Source organism: Cololabis saira, chromosome 14 (assembly GCF_033807715.1).
Source record: "Cololabis saira isolate AMF1-May2022 chromosome 14, fColSai1.1, whole genome shotgun sequence".
In the NCBI taxonomy this organism is placed as follows: Eukaryota; Metazoa; Chordata; class Actinopteri; order Beloniformes; family Belonidae; genus Cololabis; species Cololabis saira.
The window spans coordinates 16,598,659-16,625,329 of NC_084600.1; the positions used below are offsets into that span (position 1 = coordinate 16,598,659).

General features: G+C 40.9%; 1 protein-coding gene across 3 annotated transcripts in view; it reads left to right on the forward strand.

Moving 5' to 3' along the window:
* The first annotated feature begins 4,032 nt into the window (after positions 1 to 4,032).
* Positions 4,033 to 26,671, forward strand: part of npas2 (neuronal PAS domain protein 2) — a 45,699-nt gene continuing 23,060 nt past the window's right edge. For 2 of the 3 annotated variants that reach the window (XM_061739953.1, XM_061739955.1), the window contains exon 1: positions 22,647 to 23,164. The gene's annotated coding sequence lies outside the window, so the exon portion shown is untranslated. Of the gene's footprint in view, positions 4,279 to 22,646; positions 23,165 to 26,671 lie in introns of those variants that run through there. The other variant, XM_061739954.1, reaches the window with a different exon arrangement.

Below are 26,671 nucleotides of genomic sequence, written 5' to 3' on the forward strand. Positions count from 1 at the left end.
TACATTGAATAAAATATGTCTAATAAAAGAACCCATACATGTAGAATCAAGATGAGCCTGAAATAAACATGATTAATAAATATATATGTGGATGTGCTGTTTTTTTGAATGTTGCCTCTTTCCTTTCTCACTTCTCAGACTTTGACTGTAACTTGGATCCATAAATATTCAGTGAAACACTGGTTTTGTTTTTCTAAAAGGTTATTTGGAAACAGTGCATGTCTTCCAACATGAATAGAAAGTTTTTTTTAATAGTTTATTGACAGTTTGAAGTTTTGTGTTCTTTATTAATCAGATTCTGCCTAAAGTTTTCCTTTTAAAACACGTCAATGTTGATTGAGTCAAACAAGCTTCCAATGAGAGAGGACTCATCTGAATTCTTGCTTCAGTGAAAATGATCTCACTTTATCTACAAGCGTCTGTATTTTTAAGCGTTTGTAAACCCTCAAAGTTTATGGTTGCTCTCTGGAAAGCAAACATTTTCACTGCGGTGAGATACTTCAGGACCTCGGTGTGGGCAGTGCATGAAACGCGGCCAGGACATGAGCAGAAGCAGATGCCCCACAGCCCATTTGAAGCTTCGCCTCGCAAAGGAGCGTTTCAGATGTGGTTTACCACATGAGTCTCGACCTGTTCACAAAATTACAGCATGCGGCAGGGGCTGTTTAGTCGGGACATTTAACCGCTCATTAACCTTGTGTGTCAACAATCAGAGCCACGTCGTGTTCATGTCTGTATTGTGATCCTGGTGATGGAAACAGAGAAATCTAAGGACGTGAGACGTCACCCCTCCAGCCCGGGGACTGAAAGAGGTTTTGTTGTGAAAGAGTTTCTGGAAACGGTTGTTTGGATACTATTTGTTTTCTGTTTCATCAGACCGAGTCCGTTCTTCTTTCTCACATTTTCCAAAGAAGAAACTTGCTGGTCTTGATTTGTGACCCTTGAGTCCCAAATACTACTGAGAGCAGACTTTTTAGTTGTTTATCATTGCTTGGGTTTACTTGATTTGACTTAATTAGGTGCTTTAAGTAAAGAGTGATTAGTGATAGGAAAAAAAACATTTTTGTTTTAGGAAAAAGTTTGGTTTCTGAAGTGATTACAGACTCAAAACTCATTGTTGTGGCTTTGCACCTCCCACTTCAGAGGTACAGCAAACGCAGTTAGGTCGATGTTGGGTTGAGCTAAAGATGGAGAACGTATTTAATCTGAACTGCTCACTTAATAATCCATTTTAAGACTTAGGTGAACCCAGACGAAATGACAAGCTGGTGATATTTATGACAAGCTTCTGTGAAAAACTCTGAGTTTATGTGCTTGTGTGTGTGTGCAGCATTAAAGGATGGATGTCCTCTCATTTTTTTCTGCAAAGGTTTACACAATTTATTTCAGTATTGTTGAAATGTTTGAGGTCAAAATACTAAAAGGACAAAGTGCAAAAGTAAATTACCCAACTCCCTCAAACCTGTGAGGTATTCTTTCCTTTCCTGCTTACTTCAAAGCGGACGATTTAAATATTTGTAATCATAATGTATTACTCAATTATATAATTTTCCTTTGGGGATGAATAAAGTATCATAAACTAAACCAAACTTTAAATCCAGCTGTGAAGGGAAGTTGGTTGGAAATAAAGATGAAGAAACTAATTTCGACTATTGTTGCTCCTGAACCTCCTAGACTGTTCAGTGCGTAACACTAGTTATAAGACTGCAGAACACTATCTCTCTAACCATACCCACCCCCACCCACTCAGGATCTATCTGCCACCGGCTGTGAAACAGACATTACATACAGATATGTTATCACATCCCATTTTTATTACATGTAAATATACTTATTTCTTATTTTATGTATGTATTTATCTAACTGTAATTATTACATATTCACTGCTGTGCCACATTGAATGACAAAGAAAATGACAACGAAAGTAATTCTAAGTCTAGTTCTACTCTGAAGTGAGTATGTGACATCACAGAACCCTGCAAATCAGAAACCGCTCACTGACTGACACATATTCAGACTTTCAAACCAAACAAAACGAGTTTGTGACATCTCAAATCTCTTGGGTTGGTAGTCACTTCAGACACCCACTGATGTCCCTCTCATCTCACTGTGGTAGTCTTGCACATGCGTACACTGGGTTTCGAATATGAAACTACCATATTCTAGCTTCAGCCATTCAGACTTTTTGGTTGTCTTTACATGTCTATGTCATGTTTGACTTTACTGGTGAAGTTTGATTCACAAATGAGATTTTAATCAACTAAGTACACCTACAACTTACGTGGTCTTTTGTTTTCTGCTACAAACTTTGCTGTTCTCTATTACCGTATTTAAATTGTGTTTTTGTATTTTGATTGTTGTATGTTTGAATGCCATGAAAGGCGCCTAACAAATGAAATGTATTATTATTTATTTAGTATTTATCCAAACGTTGCCCCCTTTGGCAACTGTTAGTGATGAAAAGACAGGTAAATAATTATCATTTCTAGAATTTACTGATCTGAGCAAGGCTTGATCAGCACTTGATGATCATCAAGGGTCTATCTATATCTATATTTTACAAAAAAAAAAGAAGCAATTAGAATTGTAAACTTGGCTGACTATCTTGCATCAACAAACCCACTTTTCATTCAAAACAATACACTTAAATTGCAAGATATAGTTAATCTGAACACCACTGTAATAATATATAAGGCTTATAATAATTAACTTCCGGGCTGCATGCAGGAACTGTTCAAGCCAAGAGAGGGCAAACACAACCTCAGGGGAACAGCAATGTTTGAGACAACAGCAATAAGAACAAATACAAAGGGCAGATGTATATCTGTTTTAGGAGTAAAACTGTGGAACTCATTAGACAACGACCTTAAATTAGCAAACTCAATAAAAGCATGCAAGATATTATTCAAAGCAAAGGTAATGGACACATATATAGAAGCACAATAAGCAAACAAAGAAGAATGTACACATGCATGAGATGAGATGACAACCTAAATTAGTTTTGTCGGTTTCTTTAGCATCTTTTCACTTTCTGTTTTCAGAGCTGTTTCATTATTATTATTATCATTATTATTACTATTGCTATTATTACAGTTATTACAGCTATTATTATTATTATTATTATTATTATTATTGTTATTATTATTATTATTATTATTATTATTATTATTATTATTATTATTATTATTATTATTATTATTATTATTATTATTATTATTATTATTATTATTATTATTATTATGTGTAACCTCATGATACTTCATTTGTTCTTTTTGTATATTCTATTATGTTAAAAGGTGGGCAAGATAAGCTTTATGCTTCAAGCCCAGACCTTTTCGGTCAAAATAATCACAATGTTGACCAGGGAAAAACCTGTGGATGTTTTTTATCTTGTTTGTTGATTTTTTATGCTTGTGATTTACCGAAATAAATATTATATTGTACTTAATACTCTCATATTGTACATTTCTGTTTATTTCTGTTACATTTTATTTTATTCTATCTCTTATTTTATCTCTATATATTGGTTTGTTTTTATATTTTTATTTTTATTGTATTGCACCAATCACCCTAACAATTCCTTGTGTGTGTTAACAAACTTGCCAATAAATAAACCCCTTTCTGATTCTGATTTCTGATTCTGATTAACTAACTAAATTAACTAACTAAAAGGGCCTCCAAGAGCAAAATACATGAGTGGCACTAATCAAAGCGCCGAGGGGCCCCACTTTACAGGGGGGCCCCCCAATTAGACAACCCAATAGATGTCATACTGAATTGAAACGGTTTGTTTTGAAGTTGGCCTAGTAAGAGCGGTGTGTGTAGCGCACAGTCCGGTGGGCGGGGCCGAGCGCATGGCCGTGGAGGCACTCCGGCTCCTCATTCAAGGCTGATTTATGGTCCCGCGTTAAATCGACGCAGAGCCTACGGCGCAGGCTACGCCGTACTCTACGCCGTAGGCTCTGCGTTGGTGTAACGCGGAACCATAAATCAGCCTTGAATGAGGAGCACCGGAGCCGGCGGGTTGTTGCGTGTCGCCGCTCACAGTAAAGACCCGAGCCGTGTGGACCGGACCGGGATCTCCCTTCCTGACGGGTTTACCTCACAGAACCGGGAATACCGTCTTCTCCGGGCAACTTTTGGATTGTAGGACGTCATTTTTACTTATTTTTTATTTATAAATACATTTTTTCCAATTTTATTTTGCCTGTCAGACTTGACATTTCCCCGCATGGTTTCGTTTGGGCCAGTTTGACCCTTTTTATTCCGCAGAATAAGGTAAGTTTCTACCGGCTCTGCGTTACCGCACCACCTACAGTAACGTTACATGTAACGTTATGAAACCAGTTTAGTGGCAGCTCTGGAAAATCACCACCTGTCTCGCACCAGTTTTCTACTGCTGTTTTTTTTTATGAAGACTTCTCAATATCAAATATTTTGAAAAAAATAAATAAAATAAAAACTATTTTTAATTGACTAAATGACCCTCAACTCGAGTTACTTTGGGTTTATTCTGGGACTGCTCGCCCTTTTATGAAGGTTATACTCATCATTGTCACTTTTAGGGCTTGTCCCACTGATTGGACCCTAAGAGGATGAGTTCTTCCCCTGGTTTTCTTGGTATTGTGTGAAGCTGAGTGGCAGGTTATCTTGACCCCATTACTGGGGTGTTGTGACTACTGTATAATGAAGCTTAGTGTGTGTTGGCACCGCCAGCTGGAAACCTGCTGCTGGTTTGGGGCATGCTCAACTCATTATTACTGCTGTTTCTGTTAAATCCAAACTTTCCTTTTCTTTTTCTTTTCTTTTAACCGTAAATATGAGCGTGCGTGAAATGTGATTTAGCTGTGTGTGACGAGGTCATGTGACTGAGTAAAATCAAAGTTTGTGAACATATGAATGTCTTCAGGATTGATGTCAAGTCCGACTTTAGTGCGTCACCTTTGTTCACAGAGTTGAAAGAAAAAGTCATGCAGACAAATTGGAGATTCTTAAATGGTGGTTTCAAGCATTTTTCTGGCGTCAGTACCGAGGTCGGCCCAGCAGTACCGAGGTCGGCCCAAGAGACATGAATAGTGATGAGGATGTGTGCTGACAGCTGACTGGGATGGGATAGGTTCTTCCATGTCTGACTAAACTCTGGTGTTCACTGCGCCATATGTTCCTGTTTACACCCTGCTGATTAACATTTGGGCCAGCCTCATGACTCATCTTATCTCTTTCGCAAATTTTTTGGTTAGCCCCATTACTAAATAAATAAATAGGACGCTGCAAATGTACATTTTGGGCGTAGTGCAAGAGGAGTATCCCAGTTTGGTATCGGGTCTGACCTCATGGAGACCTGAGCTGTTGTACGGCTGCAGGCCGCTGACAGCCGCTAACATTTTCATCCAAAAACTATTTCTCCAACTCCAGCGATATAGATCAAATCATGTGAACGGCAGATCTCTCCTGACTGATTCCACATCAGCTGCCTGACTGGTGCGGCAGCTATGTGCTGCATGTTAACCTTGTGGATGTTTGACTTTTATCTCAGAGAAACAGTTCAACCAGTGACCCCCACCTGATACATGTTCTGCTGTTGCTTCACAATTCATTTAAGTTTGAGTTAAAGCAAGATTAATTACTAACTTGATTAGGCATGACACGCCTTAAAACTTTTCTCTTTATCAATGGTATCTTTAAACTTTGTTCTTCGTGGCTTTTTGAACAGCAGTTAATGACGCTGTATTTAAACTTTACAAAGTTAACTGACAAAAACCTCCTGGAGGTTTGTTCTCTCCTGCAAAATAACTGTGATTGTCCGTGTTCAGCTTTTGTCCTTCAGCAGTCCTGTGTCTGGGGTTTTTTGCTCCTCCACACAAAAGCTATGCTGCGGTGAAGGTTGGTTAACTGATGACACACAGCCTCGCCTCTGATGTTACCAAGCATGTTGTGGGGAAAGTAGGTTACTGGGCCATGTCCTGCAAGCTTAAACTGAACGCTAGTCTGAATATTGCTGGAGCTGCTTAGTGTGACCGGGCATGCACAAATGGCGCAGGTCTCACAGCGGCTAAAAGGATGGTTTCAGTGTCCTGTCTCTTTAAGGAGACGGAGCGGTGCTCCACACAGAGTGAATGTTGAGTGCTCGGCCTACAGTATGTTGATTCATCTGGACTCACATGAAACAGAGTAAAATCTGACAACAGATTGACAAACATCACAGGTTGCAAACTGCTAGGTCCCACTCACCTTGAAGGTCAGACTCAGTGGTCTCATCCTTTTGTGTGTCAGAAGCACATTTTGGGTGTTTCTGCTATTAATATAACATGTTACATAGTAACACCACCTTACTTAAGAAAAAAAGAAAAGATTCTACTCAAAGGACAATTTCAAACATTCATTCACTATTACACTTCAGTGTTAGTCTATATGGCTGAGTAATGCAACTACATCCTGAGGCAATCTTATCTCAATGTTTTGGCTTTCTTGTGTTAAAAAATGACTTTCTTTTTGCTTAATATGTAAATTCCACCATGTTCCCAAGGAAGTGGAAGACAGGAGAAAAACAAACACTGGGAAAGCTTTATTTTCTCAGATACGTTGCTCAGATATTTGCAATCTTCAATACAAGAAATAGCAGAGCTAAATGTCGGAGACATGAAGGAAATATTGCAATTTCCATCAGAACCAGACTTTCCAAGTTTTAAGGAGTTATGCATATTACAGCTGTTTTGAATGTTCTCCACATTCTGCATGATAAGACTAATTTACCGGCGTTTATTTGTCTTGTAGTACTGGTAAAAGTAGCTACTTTCTCTCCTTCAGCTTCATGATGTCACATAATTTTGTTATCCAGCAAGTTCTGTCATATCTCAAGTAAGCGCTTGCTTTGGTTGTGTCAAATCGTGTTGTGGTGACTGTGGCGTCCGTGTCATCTGATGCAGCCCTCCATCACTTCCTGTTCAGATGACCTGTTGAGAACCTTCTTTTGGGTTTTGCGTCCCACCTCCCGCTGGAAATCAAGCGATGGGCCCGCGCGCCCGATGGGATGGCGTGTTGCTGATGAATGTTGTGGTAGCCTTGCAGAGTTCAGGCGCTGAATTGGATCCTGAATAAATCCCCGGCTGTTTTGCCTTCTGGGAACTAAGCATGTTGATAACGGTTCACCCCGTCTGTTTCAAAGCGGCACAATGGCAGGAATAAAACAAACTAAAGAAGAAAATCCAAGATTTCAAAGCCATGCAGTGAAACTCCACATTTTTCCCTGGACAAACGTCCACTCTTTGTGCTTCCTGTCTCCCCCTTCGGGGTTTTCTTTGCGCCTCATTCATGTCTTTCCTTCCCAAGCAGTTGGTGTTGGGATGTGTCTATTGTTGCAACTTAGGGATTTATTTGTGCGGGCTGCGATCAGTGAGGCTGATAAATGACATCATCTTCCTCTGCAGAGGGAACTCTCAGTATTTTTTTTCTCGGATTGATCCTCGTCCCTGATTTGGAGGATAAGAGTTTACAAATGTACGAACTTTTGCTGTGTCGCCGTGCCCTTTTTTACTTTGCAGAGATTGCTTCTCGTGAGCTGCGTCTGGTACCCTTCTCATTCACAGCTGCTTCCACTGGTACAGAACGTACTGAACTCATGGCAACAGGGTCGGGTGGGGGTTGGGGGGGTGGGGGGGGGTGTTAAGCTCCAACTCACACAGGAGCATCCAAGAGCAACAAGTCAAAACAACCAAGATGGCAGCAGAATTCAATTGCCAGTAACACCTTGGACTGTCAACTTCTTCCGACTGGCATTCCTGCTCGCCTGCACTGTTCTGGATGTGTTTTGTTGATAGTAGTGTGGTTGTCGCTCTGCCAACTCACCCGCTTCTCTGATTGGCCGCACGTCTATCCAGCGGTGATCAGAGTCTGTTTTTTTTCCTGCATCTGTCCGGGGGAACCAAACCAGTTCTTAGTTCCCAGGAGGAAAATAATTGGGATGGCTGCAACAGTTAAAGTAAAGACAAACTTTCACTTGCAGGTTACCGTATGTAACTGTAAAGTCAGCGGCGCCTCAGACATCCTTTATCCTGAAATACAAAAATGGGGCACAAGAATTAAGTATAATCCCTTACTTCAAACAGGACCTGCCCAGAAGCTGCTGCTATCCGACATTTCAGTAACAAGTACTGAACTAATCAATTATTACAATAATATAATCAATCTCATGCACATCTGAAGTGTTTATAAAACCAAAATCTCTAATTATATTAAGTAGCACTGGGACAAATGATCAGATAATATGCTTTTTTGATTATTAAAAATGATAAAAAATATCAAAATCTTAATATTTGTAAGGATACTTCTGAAACTGATAAAAATAAACATCAGTTTTCCTTGTTATAAATGTGGAACCAGTGGAAAACATTGTTATTTAAGGCATCTGACAGAAAACTAGACTTCTGCACCTTCATTTGTTTTCGTTTTCAGGTTGTAGAACATTGGACTGATGGTAAAGTCCCCGTAAAATTGCAGGGCGTGCAAGGTGTACAAGTTGTGCAAGGTGTACAGATTAATGGTAAAACAGCTGGCTTTCTGTCAGAGGTGATTATTTTCAGTGCATTAAGTTTTCTTCCCAGTTTTCTATCTAAACAGCTGTAAACGGTCGATTTATTAGCAAAACACTTAACGAGATCTTTGGTCTGATGGAGTTTAATGCCGTTCTAAGAGCTCACTTATCACCCGCAACATCAGCAGAAACTGACCCCTAAAGCACTTAATAACACACAAGCTCTTTAAATATGCGTGTGTGAGGGATTGCCTTAGTTTTCTTTCGCCCTGGTCTAGTAATTTCTTACATAACCATATTTCACAGAACAAACTCCTTCTTTGTCTGCTATATTTAGATTAATGCCATAGGTGTGAGGATTTGTTGGAAGCACTTGGCTTGATGAGATGATGAAAGAAAAAAATGTGTACTGTGGTTCTTAAAATCCAGTGAAATGAAATACTCAGTTCTTCTCTTTTCTTCTTTTTCCGTTAGAGAAGGCCGTTAGAGAGCCGGGGTGGGTTCCCCGCAGGAGACAGCGGGATGGATAATAGTCTCTCTATTATATATCATGCTGATGTAATAGAAGCGTCTCTCTGTGTTTTGTGAATTTGTGCCTAAGAGTTCAAAAACATGCATGTGGGGTTAATATGGGATGTTTCTTTGTGCTGTAGAGTGAGTGTGAGTGTGAGTGTGCATGACTGCTTCTGGACGTTCCCGCCTCTCACCAGATGACACCTGGGAAAGGCTCCAGTTTGCTCCCACGACCGGGAAAGAGTATTTTATTACACGTATACTCGTTTCCTTAACCTTTGTAAAGCTATAATACACGAGTTATAAATACAGGACCTAGGTTTGACATGACTTGATGAACAACTGATCTGGTTTTATTGGAGTATTTACTTCTGTTTTGGCATTTAAAGCCACAACAGCAGCACAAGACATAGACGCTGATTGTCAGCTTCAAACATTCCTTGAGATTTAAAGATTTCTGCCGTATGGACGTTCTGTTCCGGTGGGTTAGTACAACTGAGTTGCGCATGACTCTTGAGGCTATGGCAGGCGTTCATATCACGCCGTTTAACCTTGTAACTATGACAGACAAAATGTTCAGATCCAATTATATAACTGAACACAGTCGTCATCATCCTTGCTGCTGCCGCTGACCTTTTGCTCCGAAGCACGCAGTAATTGTCTCTGGTGCCTTCGGGGCAGATCTATTGCGTAATAATTAAAATATTTAGTTTTTCTGAATATGTTTATTCAGCTTCTTTCCTTGAACGACGCTCCCTCACTTCCTGCACGTCCGGTGAAACTGCTTTCTCGTTCTTTTATGCCATGAATTTTGACATTTTCTTAAATGTTACCAGCCAGTTTGCACCTCGCTGTATTTACATCCCTGGAGGAATTTCTTGATTGTACCTTCTCCCGAGGATTTCCTGACTTCTGTTGATGCTGTGAAGGAGTTTCCATCCATCCATCCATCCATTATCTATACCCGCTTTATCGTTTGCAGGGTCACGGGGATCTGCTGGAGCCGATCCCAGCTCATTTTCAGGTGAGAGGCAGCGGTTACACCCTGGACAGGTCACCAGTCCATCACAGGGCTGAAGGAGTTTCCTTCTCCCAAAAATGATTCTTTGGACTTCATATTGGTAGTTCCAGTCAAGTATATGCCAAACATCTACTGATGTCAACCCCAGAGTTTTTATCTGCTTCACTTCTTTCAAGTAATGAGGGAACGGATCACACCTTACCACTGAACTGGGCTTCACATGTCCAAAAATACTTTGCTTAAAATAGCTGTAAATCCCAAACAGTAAATACCATATTTATGTGAAACCTCTTAAATTACAGCTGAAAGTCTGCACTTGGGTTGCATCTGGATTGTTTTATTTCTAAATCGACAGCTGGAGTATAAAGACTCTTAAAACGCTGTCATTGTCATCAGGAATCCACTGCATGCACATCTTCTTTGACAACTTAAGACGACTCTAAATAACAGGGCGTAGCTACGCTTTGTGTGTAAGATGAAGGAGGAAAAAAGTGGTCCTACAATATTAGTGGGCCGCACCCTTGTGTGTGTGTGACCTAGATGGGATTCAGGGTGTTGTCTGTTTGTTTTTACGGAGTCAAGTACACAACAAGAGCAGGCCAGATGCCTGCAAGAGCGTGGCCGTCTGCAATCCGTCCCGTCACAGGACCCCGACCACGGCTACTGGTTCTGCCTACAGGAGCTGTGACACCTCGACTATCAAACCACATCGGGCCCCGCTGTCCCCTCCTTGGTGTGGGATGTGAAGTCAGCCTCAAATATGTGCCGCTTGTGGCGTATCTAAGGAAAATCTGTGCCGTCATCCAAGGAGTCAAAAGTACAGTCTTATTTGTTCTGAGCTGGAGGGGATTTAAGCTTTGCTCATGGCCCTTTGAGCTGAATCAACCAATCATGAATTATTGTCACAGTGAAGCATGATCTCTGCATCTTTGCTATGGGTGAGCCTCTTGGGGGAAATGAATCAGACGTGTTCTAGTCCAGCATGTGAAAACTAGCTAATGGGAGTCTTTTTTTCCCCGTCTTGTGTGCTAACGATCCACCGCTTTATCATTAAAAATGTAGACGTCATTAACAAGGTTCCTTAATGAGGCGTTTAACTGTGTTAATGCTTCATTTTTGTCTCGCCCTAAAAAGACCTTCAGGTGCTGCGAGCCTACAGTCGATTTTATGTTCAGTAATTATTTCTGTAAACTTCATGAAACATTAATGTGGAGCTGCCACCGTCGCCAGCAAATTCTCCTTCAAAGCCGGGATGATAAATGTTCTGCTGATAGAAAATTCAGCTGAATTGATGCGCCGGCAAAAGCGCAGCCCAATATTCCCATTTTGTTTATCTTTTTTTTTTTTTTCTTCTTTTTATTACTAGCTGTTTCCCCCTGCTCAGAGAAACCTGAATCTAACAAGAGGAAGGCTGATGTGTCTGGCAGAAAAGCTTTGGAAATATGGAAGTCAGTGTTTCATAACAAGGAAAATGAAACGGCAATAGATAGGAATGGAGACATAAGGTCATTTTTTCCATGGACTCCATGAGAAAGGCTATTGGAGTTCACTTGAGGGCCTCGGTACACAAAGTAGCATGTTACTTTTTTTATACAAATGCTCACTAATGAGTTCATGACTATGATTTTTTTACGATTATTATCCCAAAATGCCCCTTTAGGCCGTGTTGCAGAAGAACTGGTACTCCTCGGCGGGCGAGGAATTTAATCAAAGTTATAACTTGTGATCTTGGCACGAGGCTGCGGTGAAAAGAAAGCGCTGCATTGCCCTTTCCACCCATGCCCTAGAATTGTGACCCACATATTTGCTCACACAGTGCCTTAGGTAACTGCGTCCTTCTCTGAGCAGCAGGAGCGGCAGACAATAACAGGCCCGCCGTCATTTGGTGATTCATTTGGAATTGCTGAAAGAATATAATTAAGAGGAAATTTGAGAGTAGATCTACCTGGTGAGAGGATGTTTGTTTTATAGGTCTGCTGGAAAGGATCCGGCCACCCACGGCGAGCTCGTTGCTGTGTGGTCATTGTGTAATTACAAGGCACTTTAGGGAACGGCATCACCAGAAAGCAAATGAGGGATAACTCCAAATCTGCTCGGAGAGAAACTTTTCTGGATGCCATAATGAGTTATTAGTTATAATAAGACTTATTTGTTTGCTTGGTAAATCATTTTCCTGTTTATTCAACAGGTGCACAAACAGGTGCAGTTATGAACGGCAGATGGAAAAGGGCACATGCTGCTTTTCTCCGTCCTGTGACCAGCAGGAGAGGACGTGGTGGACGTGGTTGTGACAGGACTGTCCAGTGACTGGCGGTCAGGGAGAGTGAAGGATTCAAGTGAAGGCATTGTTTGCAGGCGATGATGATAATTAGTTTATTCAGCCGTAGCTTCTTTTTATTGGCTGCTCAATAAAGTAACGCACTTTATGGGGCGAGGCTGTCTTAGATGCCTAATATCCTTGTGCTGCTGTTGGATGAGGTCTGAAGTTTTATTATCTGATGCTGCGGCTTTACTGAATCATCCTGCTCAAACTGTTCCTGATCTTAACATTGTTGTCATGAGGAATAGTTACGTACAGAAATAAGAGACCAGGTTTTCTTCGGTTGTTGTGGGGAGGCTGCTGATGTGATGTTCTCGTCCTTCTGGGAGAAAACAAAGCATTAAGCGTTGCCAGTTTTTCCACAGGAAGGAATCTAAAAATATCAACATAAGGCTTCGGATCCGATAACAATCTTTGCTATGAACCACGGGGCTCATACCAACTGTTATACGTGCACATTTCAGATTCCTGTGCTAAATTGTTTGTCTTTTTTTTTAAATATATATATGGCATGTTAATTATAGATCACATATAAACTCAGTTAAGGCTACTATCTCTCATAATTAAGGAAGACTCAAGGAATAAAGTCAAAAGCTGTTTAATTAAAATTCAGATAACAAATGTGTTTCTGAGCTAGTATGAAAAATCTGCTTGACCTGGATAAAAAAAAACTTGACGGACGTTGCTGCCTTGCTTAGAGGAAAGTAGACACCACACATTGTTACCATGGGAACACAGAGGGAACAGCCGTGCCAGTCTAATTAATGACAGTCAGTGCTTCAGCAGAAGGCCACAGTGACATCATCAATACCAGCACTACACACGTAGCTGGAGGCGATGTGCCTTAATATCGGAGTAATTAAACCAATGATCCCCCCTTATTTCACTGACCTAAAGGCAAACAATCTGGACCTAAGGTGGGAGATGTCACGCACACAGACATGAGCCCAGCAATAATCATTTATTATGAGGTGATGCCTGCTTATGAGCACGAAATGTCATCTCATTATCCAATAGCATGACCTACATAAAAGAGCGGAACTAATCTCTATGTAGGCGGACGGTGAATAATGCAGCGAAATGTGGGGGATCTTTATGAATCTTGGATGTCTCACACTTGTTGGCCACTGCCACAGCAACAATTTAATTGAGAATGATTCTTCGTCATTAGTCCTCACCCTTGTCTATGTTCTGCCAACACTTTGCTACATGTGTGTAGTCGTACTTAAGTGTGCTAGAGATGGATGTCACGTTGGAGAATCGATATATTTGTGGACAGCTGTCGTGGTTTAGCGTGTGAAAGGAAAGGCGACCAACTGACCAGCATTAATAGAAGGATGTTACTATGACAGGATGGTGGAGAGCATCCAGCAGGGAAGAGACTCCATCCTACAAGGATGCATCTCTGTAAAGTTCCCGTTTGGAAGTCCTCGCAATATAAAAAATATGATCTGGGAAAAAAAAAGGATCCGGAGATATCTTCTAAATATATATATATATATATATATATATATATATATATATATATATATATATATATATATATATATATATATATATATATATATATTCAAGGGATTATTATATTGTTATTATTCTAATCTTTTGTGCTTTCAGCTTCTAGATCAGGGGTCGGCAACCCAAAATGTTGAAAGAGCCGTATTGGACCAAAAACGCAAAAAACAAATGTGTCTTGAGCCACAAAAAATGAAAAGTCTTGTATCAGCCTTAGAATGAAGGCAACACATGCTGCATGTTTCTATATTAGTTAGAACTGGTGGGAGATTTTTTTTTTCATTATGCACTTCGAGAAAAAAGTCGAAATGTTGAGAAAAAAGTCGAAATGTTGCGAAAAAAGTCGAAATGTTGAGAAAAAAGTCAAAATTTTGAGGAAAAAAATCAAAATTTCGAGAAAAAAGTCAAAATGTTGAGAAAAAAGTTGAAATGTTGAGAAAAAAGTCAAAATTTTGAGAAAAAAGTTGAAATGTTGCGATTAAAAAGGAAAGGGAAAAAGGAAGAAAAAAAGGAAAAAAGGGAAAAAAGAAGAAAAAAAAAGGAAAAAAAGGTCAAACATTTTTGAAAAAGCTCTAGGAGCCACTAGGGTGGCTCTAAAGAGCCGCATGCGGCTCTAGAGCCGCGGGTTGCCGACCCCTGTTCTAGATCAAACTTTGCTTTAAAGTTGATCTTTCTTTATCAAAGAGCCAAAAGTTGACAACCTTATCTTCTCTCAGGATGGTGCTCAGTGACTAAATGTTTTGCCCCCTTGGGTTTGTGTTGCCAGGTCGGCCTGGCTTTTAGGTCTCTGAGTTGTGTGAGAAACCAGAACACCTGGAGTGATCCTGCTGTCGGAGCTCCTCACAGAGAGGCCCAGTGCTGAATGAATGTGCCCTAAATTTGGTCTTTCCATCGGGGGACCACAGCTCAGTTCAATTCAGTTCTCCTTTCTTTATTTATAAAGCGCCAAATCCTGAGCAATGTCATCTCAAGGCACTTCAACAATATATTTCTACTAATTCCAAAGTTGTCCAGATAATACACAGCCAATTAAATAATGATAATTATTGTTTTCCTAAGGAAACCAGCAGATTGCATCCAAAACTTTTCTTCGATACAGTCCCCCGTCCTGACCCTTTTAGCAGGGAAAAACCTCTGGCAGAACCAGACTCAGGATAGTTGGATGTTGAGAGGACAGGAAAGAGGACAGAGCAGCAACAACGGACCAGGAACGCCTGCTGGGAGGAAGACAACAAGTCAATAACAACAACAATGGTGTCATTAGTAGAGTTGGAGGTCCTGAGCAGCGGTGCAAAGACATAAACCCAATAATGAGAGATTGTGTTTCAGCTGATGCTGCTTCGATGGCAGGTGTTAAACCATGTTAAGCCATGTGGATTTATTTTGTTTGTGAGCAATCTAAAATAAACATTTATCTCCTACAGTTGCGTATAAGCCCTTCCTACTCTTGCTATTTGAATTATGACTGTTAATTGGGACTGCATGGCGCTACGGTGGTCAGGGGTAGGGCTGGGGATCCATTCAAATATCAAGAATCGATTCGATTCCGATTCTTAAGATTCAGAATCGATTATCACGATCCGATTCGATCCGATTCGATCCGATCCGATATTGATTTGGGTTACTGTTAATAAAACTGTTTTTTCAGCTGTTGCATGAATTATATGACTGTGTAGTTATGCAACATATTAATACTAGTATTATATTGAGATTCAACAGCAAGTATTGGCAGCTAATGATGCTGTAAGGACCAATCAGCTCCCAGAATGCTGATAGAACTGCTTTCAGAAATATCGTGTTGGGTAGAATTACAAAACAGATCCAGGGCAGCAAACAGAGGACGAAAGAAATCGCTTTTATTTTTTCCCCATTTTTGAGAATTTGGTTTTTAACATTTATGCAAATGTAACCCCAAGACAGTATATAAAGCAAAGAAATATAGACAATGTATGCAATTATAACTGAAAACTTTACTGTAATGTTTTCATACCTTTAAACATTTTAAAGGTAAAAACATGGCACCAGTTATTCTCGTGTCCAACAAAATATTCCTTTTTTGGGCATAAACAAAAAAGTACCAAAAGTTGTAATGTCCAAACGCATGCATGTTGGGTTGACTGGTGGTTTCAGATTGTCTGTAAAAGCTGTTGTGCGTGTTCGGTTGTCTCTGCGGTGGTCTGGCGACCCCACCTGAAGACAGAAACCAAACCTGTGAACGTGAAAGGATGACATCACTATCCTCACCACGGAGAGTGTAAATCATTACATAAGGATGGTTATAGGAAGGAGAAGTACGCCCATCTTCAACTGTGTATTTGAAGTCCATGGACATCTGGAAGAGGGAATAATGAGGTCTAGTGGGGCCAGAGGCGGCCGCTGAACTCACGTACCCACTCACTGCTCATCACGGAAAATGAAACATGCTTTTTTTTGGACCGTCTCTATGATAAAATCTGTCTGTCGTAACGGTAATTTCGGAGAAATTATTAAATACGTCCCCATTGATGCATGGCAGGGACACACAAGACAAAGAGTTCTGTGTCCGATGGAGATTTTACTGGGACGCATTTCTCACGTTGTTGAATAACATCTTGTTATTGAGATGTTTTTCAGCCTGACTGAAGGACCCCCAGAAGTTTCTGCTGGAAATGTACTTCTAGGGTTTCCTGAAGTCGTGGACCAACTCGTCAAAGCAGTTTTTACTCAAGCGCTCTCTCTGATGACGGGCCTTTTTAGTGCGTCAAAGCAGGAGCCCAGGGAGTCGGCACATCCAAAACTCTGAAGTACTGGACAGACAAACATTTAACAATACTCAAGTAGGAAAGTGTGTGAACTTTAAAAGAAGTCAACAAAACAACAACAAACAAACTACTAGGTCTTAAACTGGTAAACATTATACTCCAAAAAACCTCTTGACTGGTCAGAGTTTAGAGAAATTTGATCCAATGCATTTCTTTGTTAATATGCAGACCCTCAATTAGAAAGAACAGACTTAACCATCCTCTCACCTGCTCACGTTAGGATCTTTGTCATCTGTTGTGCTGCAATTCGGTTTGCAACTCACCGAACCGAAGGTCGGTGGGCTGATTCTGGTCGGCCCCGCACTTGTATTTGGGCTACGAGATAACGTCCTCTGTTGGTCAGAACTGGCTCAGGTTATACAGCACACATCAATAAGAACAAGGTTGCACTGGAACGTCTAAAGGCTGAATTATGCTTCTGCGTCAAAATGGCGCCGTGCCTACGGCGTGTGGTTTGGGTCGACGCAGACGACACGCCGTCACCTGCGGCGTCACTGACGTGCACCTCCTGAAAATTGTAACTACGCGTTGAGGAGACGCAGACCACACGCAGACAGAGAGGCTGTGATTGGTTCGTTTGAAAGCGAAGCATTTCCGGTTTCCGGTTTGAAGCAGTAGTGAACTTCCAGGGCTCTTTTCTTCGTTTATATGTGATTTTTTTTGTTTTGGTTTTTTGCACAATAGTTGTCCTTATTTCTTTGATTTACTGTGACCGGAAAAAGTCGGATAAACCATTCAGAAAAAGATCGCTAACTAGCGGTCGCGGGGGGTACTGCACCGCGACCAAATGGAGTGACGGAGAAGTCCGAAGGGTTCAGCACGGCGTCACGGCTGCGGCGTGTGCTCTGCGTTGGTTTGACGCAGAAGCATAATTCAGCCTTAATGCTTTGTCACGTTAATCAGATTCTGCGAAGGCCAGCTCTGCCCGTGTGTTCGCGTACTCATCAATTCAATTCAATTTTATTTATATAGCAGCTAATACAACAGAAGTTGTCCTTAGGTGCTTTCCAGAGACCCAGAACATGACGCCCGAGCAATTATTACATAAACATAACATAAACAATGGCAGGTAAAAAACTCCCCTAGTGGGAGAAATAAAAAAGTACTCATCGTGCACCAACCTGGATCGTGTCCATGAGAGAGCAGATCTCAGAGAGACCACTGTTTCTACGTGACTCTCATTTGCTGAAAAACTGAGTATGCTTCACGGGGGCCTTTCCCAAATTTGGAGTCCAGAAAATTACGTTTTGAACTTCCCAATAAAATGTTTTTAGTTTAGTTTAGTTAGTTTAGTTTAGATGGAAAGACCACAAACAAATGTCCAAATGGAGCCGATCAGTCCAACGCAGCGACACATGGGAGACAAAGTATGATCTGGGGGTGACTCACAGGTTTCCACCCTGATCAACGCCCAGCTCTCTCCGTACAAGCTGCTCAGAAGCTCGCCATGATTGGCAGCAATGCTTTGCTTTTTTTTTTTAGAAAAAAGCTTTTCTATTCAACCTAGTAAGAGGTACTTATCTATATTTATGTCACTGGAAATCTAAAAATGAAATACTTCACTTAAATGAATAGAGGTTTTGTAAAAAAAAAAAAAAAAAACCTGAAGTGAAGTACATACGCATTTATTTTTTCTTTTCTTCCTTTACCCCCTGAAACCATTCAAAATAAAAAGTTCAACAGATATAAAAGGAAACTTTTTTTAATACAAAACCTCCGCCTAAAATAAAGTGCATGTGTGTCCGACATAAGTAGGAAAATATATAAAAATAACTCAGAAGACAGATGGATATAAAATCTGGGCTGCTGTTAGCTATATTGAGTTGTTACAGCATTAATTATATTTAATACGAGACACATATGTAGGATGTTGTTCAGGGTCACGAGGATGCTGGAGCTGATCTCATCTGTCAATCAAATTTGTTCTTTTCATTTGATTTGTAAAACTTAGGGCATCTGACATTAGTTTGCTTAATTATGCAATGGTTAAAAAAAAAAAAGGTCAATTATTTTTGAAGCCCATTTCATTTTGCTCTGGGGGGCTGGATAACATCCAAGTTGTCATGGGATGTTCACTGTTGATGGGGTCACCAGCTGAACATCCCAGAGTCACGCAACCATGTACGCTCACACATACGGACTGTTCACAGTCATCACCGAACACAACGTGCGTGTTTTCCTGCTCTGGGAGAAAGTGAGGAGCTGAAGCAGAAACCCTCCTGCTGTGAGGTGTCAGCGCCAGCCGCCACACCACCAGGCTGACCATCCTAAGACATTATAAATGGTAAAAATAGTCAAATTACAGTGTGGGTGTGCCGTTGCTGAGTTGGACGACCCGAATGTTGTCCAATGCCAAACTGACAATATTGTCTGTTTTAGAGTGTGCATCTTAGAAAAGGCCAAGTGGAAACTAATTATGGAAAATTCATTCATCTGTTTAATTACTGAGGTGGTGAAAGCTCATATGGGATATTTAGTGCTTTCAGAAAGCAATACTTGTCTAAAGATGACTTCTTATGTGCTTTATTACAATTTAATCCTCTGAGAACACACTAATTTACATAAACTCAGGATACTTCTATAACTTTCAACCGAGCAGTAGTCATAATAACGCTATAAGAATAAGTGAATAATGTATTTCTGTTGGCCTGCTCCTCTCGGTTTGAGACTATTTTAACAGCTGGCAGAGCTTTGGCTCTTCCTAACACATTAAAAACAGTTTCCCACTAAAGACAAGTGTGAAGGCGTGCGTGTGCTCGTATATGCGGCTCAGACTCAGTGCCAATAAGTCCTTAACTTGACCAGGGGGGGGGGGGTAAAAATAAAAACCTGAATTGTGAGCATGATTTGCTGGTTGACATGAACATTTGACAGTTCTGGTCCGCTGCCAAGTAAACCGTCCGTCCCTTTTGGGGAGCGTTTAGTCTCGTGCTGCTGCTCTACAACTAACAACTGTGTGACGTGCACACTCTTTTCACCGCTCTGAGCAGGGCGTCTGGCCAGCTGATGCGGTGTTTAAGTAGTGTGCGGACGCTGCTCACTCTTTGCATCATCAGCATGCATCGACACATTTCACTGTGATGACGCAGGAGTCTCACATTTACTCTCTTGAGGATCTTCAGCCCTGATCAGCAGATTTTTTTAATGTATTATATTTTATTCAAATCAGTTGTCATCACATCTTTGATGAAAACTAAAAAATCTGTCTCCAGGTAGGGTTGGTTAAGTTTACACTCCTGCTGTCTACTAAATAAATAACATTTGAAAAAGCTATTTGACACATGCCACATGACGACAAATAACCCAGTGCTTTCAGTGAATAAGAAAGTAACTTTCAATTCTTTATTTTGTTTCACAATTGTGAAACTTTAACAACTTATTAATCAAACCCCTTCTGTTTAGATTAGTTTTTGACCCGGTAATCATGGCCTTGTTGTAGCATCAAATAGTTAATTATCACATTTTACCACTGAGAGATCAATTAGTTTGGCAGGACATGGGACCGTGACTTTACTCACTCAGAGCAAAAGTCGTGCTAATTACATACAAGAGAAAAGCTGCTGACATGCTGATAGACTTTGTAGTGACTTACAGCCATAGTCAGTGTGGACTGATTATTGGTGGAAAATCCTGTCACTTGCCAGAATGTATTTATTTTTATTCTATTTATTTTTGTTTTACAAACCAAACAATTATTTGTCTATTGTCAAAAATAATCAGGAATGTATTCTATGCAGAAAATCTGTTTCAAAATGAGCTTAGCCTCAGTCAACCTATAATAAACCTAGACAATAAAATACGGCTTCAACGCTCAGAGCAGTGATTATAATCTAATGATATGATGGATCACAGCCACAGGGCATGTTCTTCTTCTAATTACAACTTTTTTATACTTTAAGTAGAGCTTCCTATTCTAATGAAATTTCCCTTCAATGTTTTGCATCCAGGTATTTAACTTGTAACAAACTCATTTAATCCTATTTTTCTCACGTTAGTTAAGCAACTACTTCGTCCTACCAGTGGCACCATTAATACTGTTAGACTCACACTTTTTCTTTCTTTCTTTCTTTCTTTCTTTCTTTCTTTCTTTCTTTCTTTCTTTCTTTCTTTCTTTCTTTCTTTCTTTCTTTCTTTCTTTCTTTCTTTCTTTCTTTCTTTCTTTCTTTCTTTCTTTCTTTCTTTCTTTCTTTCTTTCTCTAAAAGACTGACCATTGCCGGGCCAATTGTGTAATCATTTGACAGGCAAACTAAAGCCAATAAGTCATACAGACTACTGACCCACATTTGGGACTCAATGTTACCCCTTTTACACCAAGCTGGTTCCAGGGCTGGTTCTGGGCTAGAGCCAGAGTTAGCACCAGTTCTTTGGTTTTACACAGCCTAAGCGCCGGCTCCTGCCTCTCAAAACGGGTGCTACGCCAGCCCCTTTGAGCTGCTGGGCCAGCTCAAAGAACCAGTTACGTCGGGGGCTGGGGGCGGGGCTGGGGACGGTGTTACTGAACAACCAGAGCAGAGTAAACCCGGAAGAGCGCCGTTTTTAAACAACGTAGCGTTGAAGACGGTGGTTAAGTTAGTAGACTCTTTTATTATTACATCCATTTATTTAATAATGGATGTAAAACAGAAGCAGCAGTGGTCTACGGTACAATCCACCAACAGTAACGTCTGCGGGCTCCGTGCCGCCGATGCAGCGGCGCAGCCTCGCGTCCGAGCCCGCGGGGGAGCGTTCCAGCCCCGGGACGCTTGGACGCGAGGCTGCGGAGCCCGCCGATGCAGCGCAGCTCCATCCATTTATTTCATAAAAATTCCCGGCCCGCGGGGACGCCTCCCAGCCCGCCGTTCTGGTTCCGCCGCGTTACACCAACGCAGAGCCTACGGCGGAGCTCCTGAGGAGAGGAGAGGAGCTGCTGTCCCCCGGGGCTGCTGGCTTTCGAGTCAAATTTGTTAACAGGCCTTATTTGGATAAACTGAGCCCAGGTTGGGGATCTTAAAGGGTTACTTTACCTGAAAAAAATATTAAAACTTAATAAAGTGCCATATTAACAGCGCTACAGCTGAAATTAAAACAGCTTTTGGCTCTCAGCTTCCTGATCAGGGTGGGGATGAAAACGAGGGGGCGTGGTGACGTGATGACGTGGCTCTCTGGCCAGCTGCTGGCTAGCACCAGCTGTGTAAAAGCAAACGGTTCTTACTTAGAACCAACCGCGAACCGGCTCTAGCACCAGCACTAGCACCAGCCCTGGAACCAGCTTGGTGTAAAAGGGGTATGTGAGGTAAAAGTAACCAGGAAGTTGTTAAAAAAAAAAACAAAAAAAAAAACAGGAAGTGCATAGGGAAGTTTTCTTAGTGGGAAGAAAAACCCAAAGTGCTCAGTTTCTTGTTGGACTGATGGATAGATCCGTCCTCTGTTTGTCTTCCCTAGAGTTTTCTAAATTAAAATTTTTTTAATTTTGTATTTTTAGCCTCAGATGTAGTTTCATAAAGTTAAAAACAGAGCCCTGGTAGTAGTAATCCGCTCCGTCTGGTTTGCAGGAAGGGGGCAGCATTTACTCTCACCCCCTCCACATCTGACTCGCCTCAATACACCTTTAAGAACTAAAGGCTGATTTATGGTACCGCGTTACACCGACGCAGGAACTACGGCGTAGGGTACGCGGCGACGCACGCCGTACGTTGCGCTTCGCCGCGTACCCTACGCCGTAAGCTACGCCGTACTCTACGCGGAACCATAATTCAGCCTTCACACTGGCTCTTTTTTAAATACTAATATTATTAATATTATTAATACTGATAATAAAACCGTTATGCCTGTGATTTTGCAGCTGTCACAGCTCTCTCTCAGGATACATGTCAGCTAATAGGAACAGTTAGTCACGCTCCCATTGCCAGAGGATATTAGACTTAAGACTGTAGCGCTCACAGTTTCTGAGCTGCCAGCCCGTCGGGCTCACGCATATTAACATTGTTTGCGTGTATTCCTCGGCGTGACATCCAGAAATCGTGTTACTTGTGCACTAATCAGGCGTTGAAGACGACGCACCGGCCGGGTTTGTGCCTCTGCTGCTGTCGTCGTTATATTACTGTAGCTGAGTATCGAGCTGCCAGCTGACCTACTTTCTGCGTCTCAGCCGCCCGCTCCTGTTTACAGGCTTCAACCAGCCGAGGATGTGGACCACAGCGCCTGGAAAATAGACACACGGCCCCAACAAACACCACGGAAGAAAGAAACACAAAAAGAAAGGAAAAGATAGAGGGGGAAAAAGATGGACAGATCAGGAGCGTCGGAGCCGCGCGGGCAGCGCACCGGCGATTAATAACAGCGCGTTAATAACTTAAGAATTGTTATGCAATTTAACGCTTTATGTGCCAAGCTGGGCTGTGAGGTTGTTTTTTTTATTTTTTATTTTTTAAAATGAGTAAAGTTAAAGGTGGACCTTTATTTCTGCCGGGAAATCTCTCTCCAGGTACGTGCAGCTTTAAGCTTCAGTTATATCAGCGTCATTTCGCCAGATTGTTGTAACACTTCTTATATCATCAAAGTTCACCGGTGGCCTCATTTCAAGATATGTGGCTCATGTGGGTTGTTTTTCTTTTTTTTTTTTCTTTTTTTATTAACCGAATGATGGCACGTTTAGCCAGCGCTTTTAAATGCAGCTTATGCGTTGAAACGTCCTGGTTACAGAGCTGAAGTAACCTATTTCTAGCAGCGTGTCCCTGCATGTGACATTAATGGCAAACGCTGAGAGGACTTTCATCCTCGCTTCTTCCTGTAAGAGGCCACACAGACAATATATGGTTATGTATAATACGTTTTTCAACGTTTGGGGCCATTTCCACTGAAAGGTTGCGCAACCTGCCAGTTAGACTGTACACAGGCTTCATAATGGGAAGTTAAAGGGTCATTGATTGGCGTTTTATTGTAGGTGTTTCCTGTTTCTGTGTCCCTTATGGTGATCTGAAGCAACAACATAAATCACAGCAAAGTTGAGGCTTTTGTCACTTTTAGAAACAGGCTTTTTAAGAAGTTGTTACAGTTTTAAAGTATTTCAAATTAAGTTTTTTCCCCTCTGATATTCGAGTATGCCCCATCCTGAGTCTATTAAAAAAAATATGGGAATGTTTTCATGGTTATATCTGTCTGTGAAATGAAAATGAGGAGGGAGTGAAGTTCTGTCTAGGCCTGGTTGCTGTTACCTGGCTGGTTGAGGTGTCAGCTGAAAACCAGATGCAGGTGGTTAAGCAATGTAGGCTTACACAACCTCGGTAGCACTCAGGACCTCTGACGCTGCAGCTGGACTTGCTGGTGTCTTGAACTTGTCTTTCAGATCCTCTTAAACAGTCTGTGGTGCAGCAGTTGCTCCCAGACTTGTTTTCTCACCAGCAGTCTGTGACCTGATTTCATTTTCTGTGCATTCAGCGGCACTTTCTGGGGTTTCCAGGATTGTAACATTTACATAAAAGACCAGATTACTTCATGAACAGCTGCTCTTTTAGTTAATTGGGGGAAATGCGGCAAAAAATACAGTTGGCAGCGTTCTTGTGGTGATAAACATTTGTTTTATTTTATTTTGAGCTTTTAGTCGGTGAAACACATTTTTGCTCATGTTTTAGGCACCTCATTTATGCCCCCCTTGGCTGTGTCCTTAAGACTGATTATTGCATTTCACTCTTATTGGCTACTAAAAGTGTGAAATATAAGCACATTAAGCATTAAAATGCTTAATGTGCTTATATTTCTTAACATATGCTTATTATTATCCATGAGAACTTACAAAAGGATTTATTGACTTTATACACTCTTGGGATTTTAAACACTCACTCACTCACTCACTCACTCACTCACTCACTCACTCACTCACTCACTCACTCACTCACTCACTCACTCACTCACTCACTCACTCACTCACTCACTCACTCACTCACTCACTCACTCACTCACTCACTCACTCACTCACTCACTCACTCACTCACTCACTCACTCACTCACTCACTCACTCACTCACTCATCTTCTTCCGCTTGTCCGTTCCCGGGTCGCAATTTTAAACACTATTATGATTTTGCAAAGAGGTCGATATAAACCGTTATAAAATCTCGTGATCATCTTGTAATACTTTTTAAAACTCGTAATTGGTCATGAGTAGCTTTGCATTGTTAAAATAATATTCAATTTGAATGTGAAAAGGAATTTCTTATACATTTTTTACGGTCTAAGCAATTTTAATCATTCTTAGAGTTGGACAACAGCTTGGTCGTCAGCGTGTGAGCATGTGACACCTGAGAAATCTTAGTTTTTGTTGGTTTCAGTGTTTAAAACAGTAAATACTGATATGTATTATATGGTCATGTGAAAAATAATAAATCAATTCTAAATTATATACCTATCAGGCCATTAAAAAGATACCATACATGCATAGATGAACAACAACATGTGATATATTTCAGCATACGTATTCAACCAAAAACTGAAATGCAAAGCAGCGTGGGAAAAAAGTGTACCCTTGCAGCTTTCAAAGGAAGTACACGTAGGGGCCTGGTTCTGCTAATCAAATTAACTTGATTAATTAATCAATCAGGTGTGAGCACCTCTATAAAAGCAGAGGTTTTTTGAGCATAGAGGTGTGTTAACATAATACATAGGACGAAAGACATCAGCAATGATCTTAGAGGAGCTGCACATCAATCTGGGAATAGTTATCATGCAATTTCCAAACAAATCAGAGTCCATCTGGCGACAGTGAGAAAGATTATTATTGTATCATTTCATTTCATTTCATTTCAATTCAATTCAATTCAATTCAATTCAATTCAATTCAATTCAATTCAATTCAATTCAATTCAATTCAATTCAATTCAATGTTATTTTATTTATATAGCCTCTATCTATTACATTACAAGTTGTCTCTAGACCCTGAGCATGACCCACCAGCAATTATGACATAAACAATGGCAGATAACTGCAGGGCTGGATGTCGGTAGATGTCCAACAGAGACATCTATATAGACAGGTGGAAGTAAACGCTGGTGTGGTCAGAGGGTGGGACTGTAGGTCAGGAGCTCTGGAAGCTCATGTCCAGATGAGAAAAAGAAGGGGAAGACTACAAGAACTATGGACTAGGTCGGTAGCAGCATATCTACAATAAAACTCTGTTTAAGACGAGCTGCTCAGGTCTGGTCCTGCAGCTGCAGCTATGACTACTGGCCCAAACACACTAGAGTTTAAACTAACTATAGGTTTTACTAAACACTAACGTTTGAAGTTTGATTTTAAAGGTGGAGGTGGTGTCAGCCTCCTTAACCCAGATTGGAAGTTGGTTCCAAAGTAATGGTGCCTGATAGCAGAACGCCCGCCCTCCAGATCTACATTTGGATACTCTAGGAACTACGAGTAAACCTGCACTATGAGAACAGAGAGCTCTGTTAGGAACATAAGGCACTATCAGGTCTTGCAAATATCGCAGAGCTAGGCCATTTTGGGCTTTATACACAAGTAATAACATTTTGAATTGGATTCTGAGTTTTCTGGAGTGAGGCTAACACTGGAGAGACATGGTCTCTCTTGCTGATTCCTGTAAGCACTCACGCTGCTGCATTTTAGATCACCTGGAGCCTATTCAGCGAATTACTTGAACATCCTGCTAATAACACATTACAGTAATCTAGTCTAGAAGATACAAACGTGTTAATTGGTTTTTCCGCATCACTGTGGGAGAGGATGTTTCTAATCTTTGCGATATTACAGAGATGTAAAAACACTGTTACAAACCTGATTAATATGTTGTTTAAACCACAAATCCTCATCAAAATAACACCACGGTTTCGTATAGTAGTACTGGAGGCCATTGCAACACCATCGAATCCCTTACTACGGTTTTTGGGACGAAAAACAATAATCTCTGTTCTATCAGAATTTAGAAATGAAAAGTTAGTGGACGTCCAGTCCTTGAAGACATACTTGAAGTTTAGCTAACGG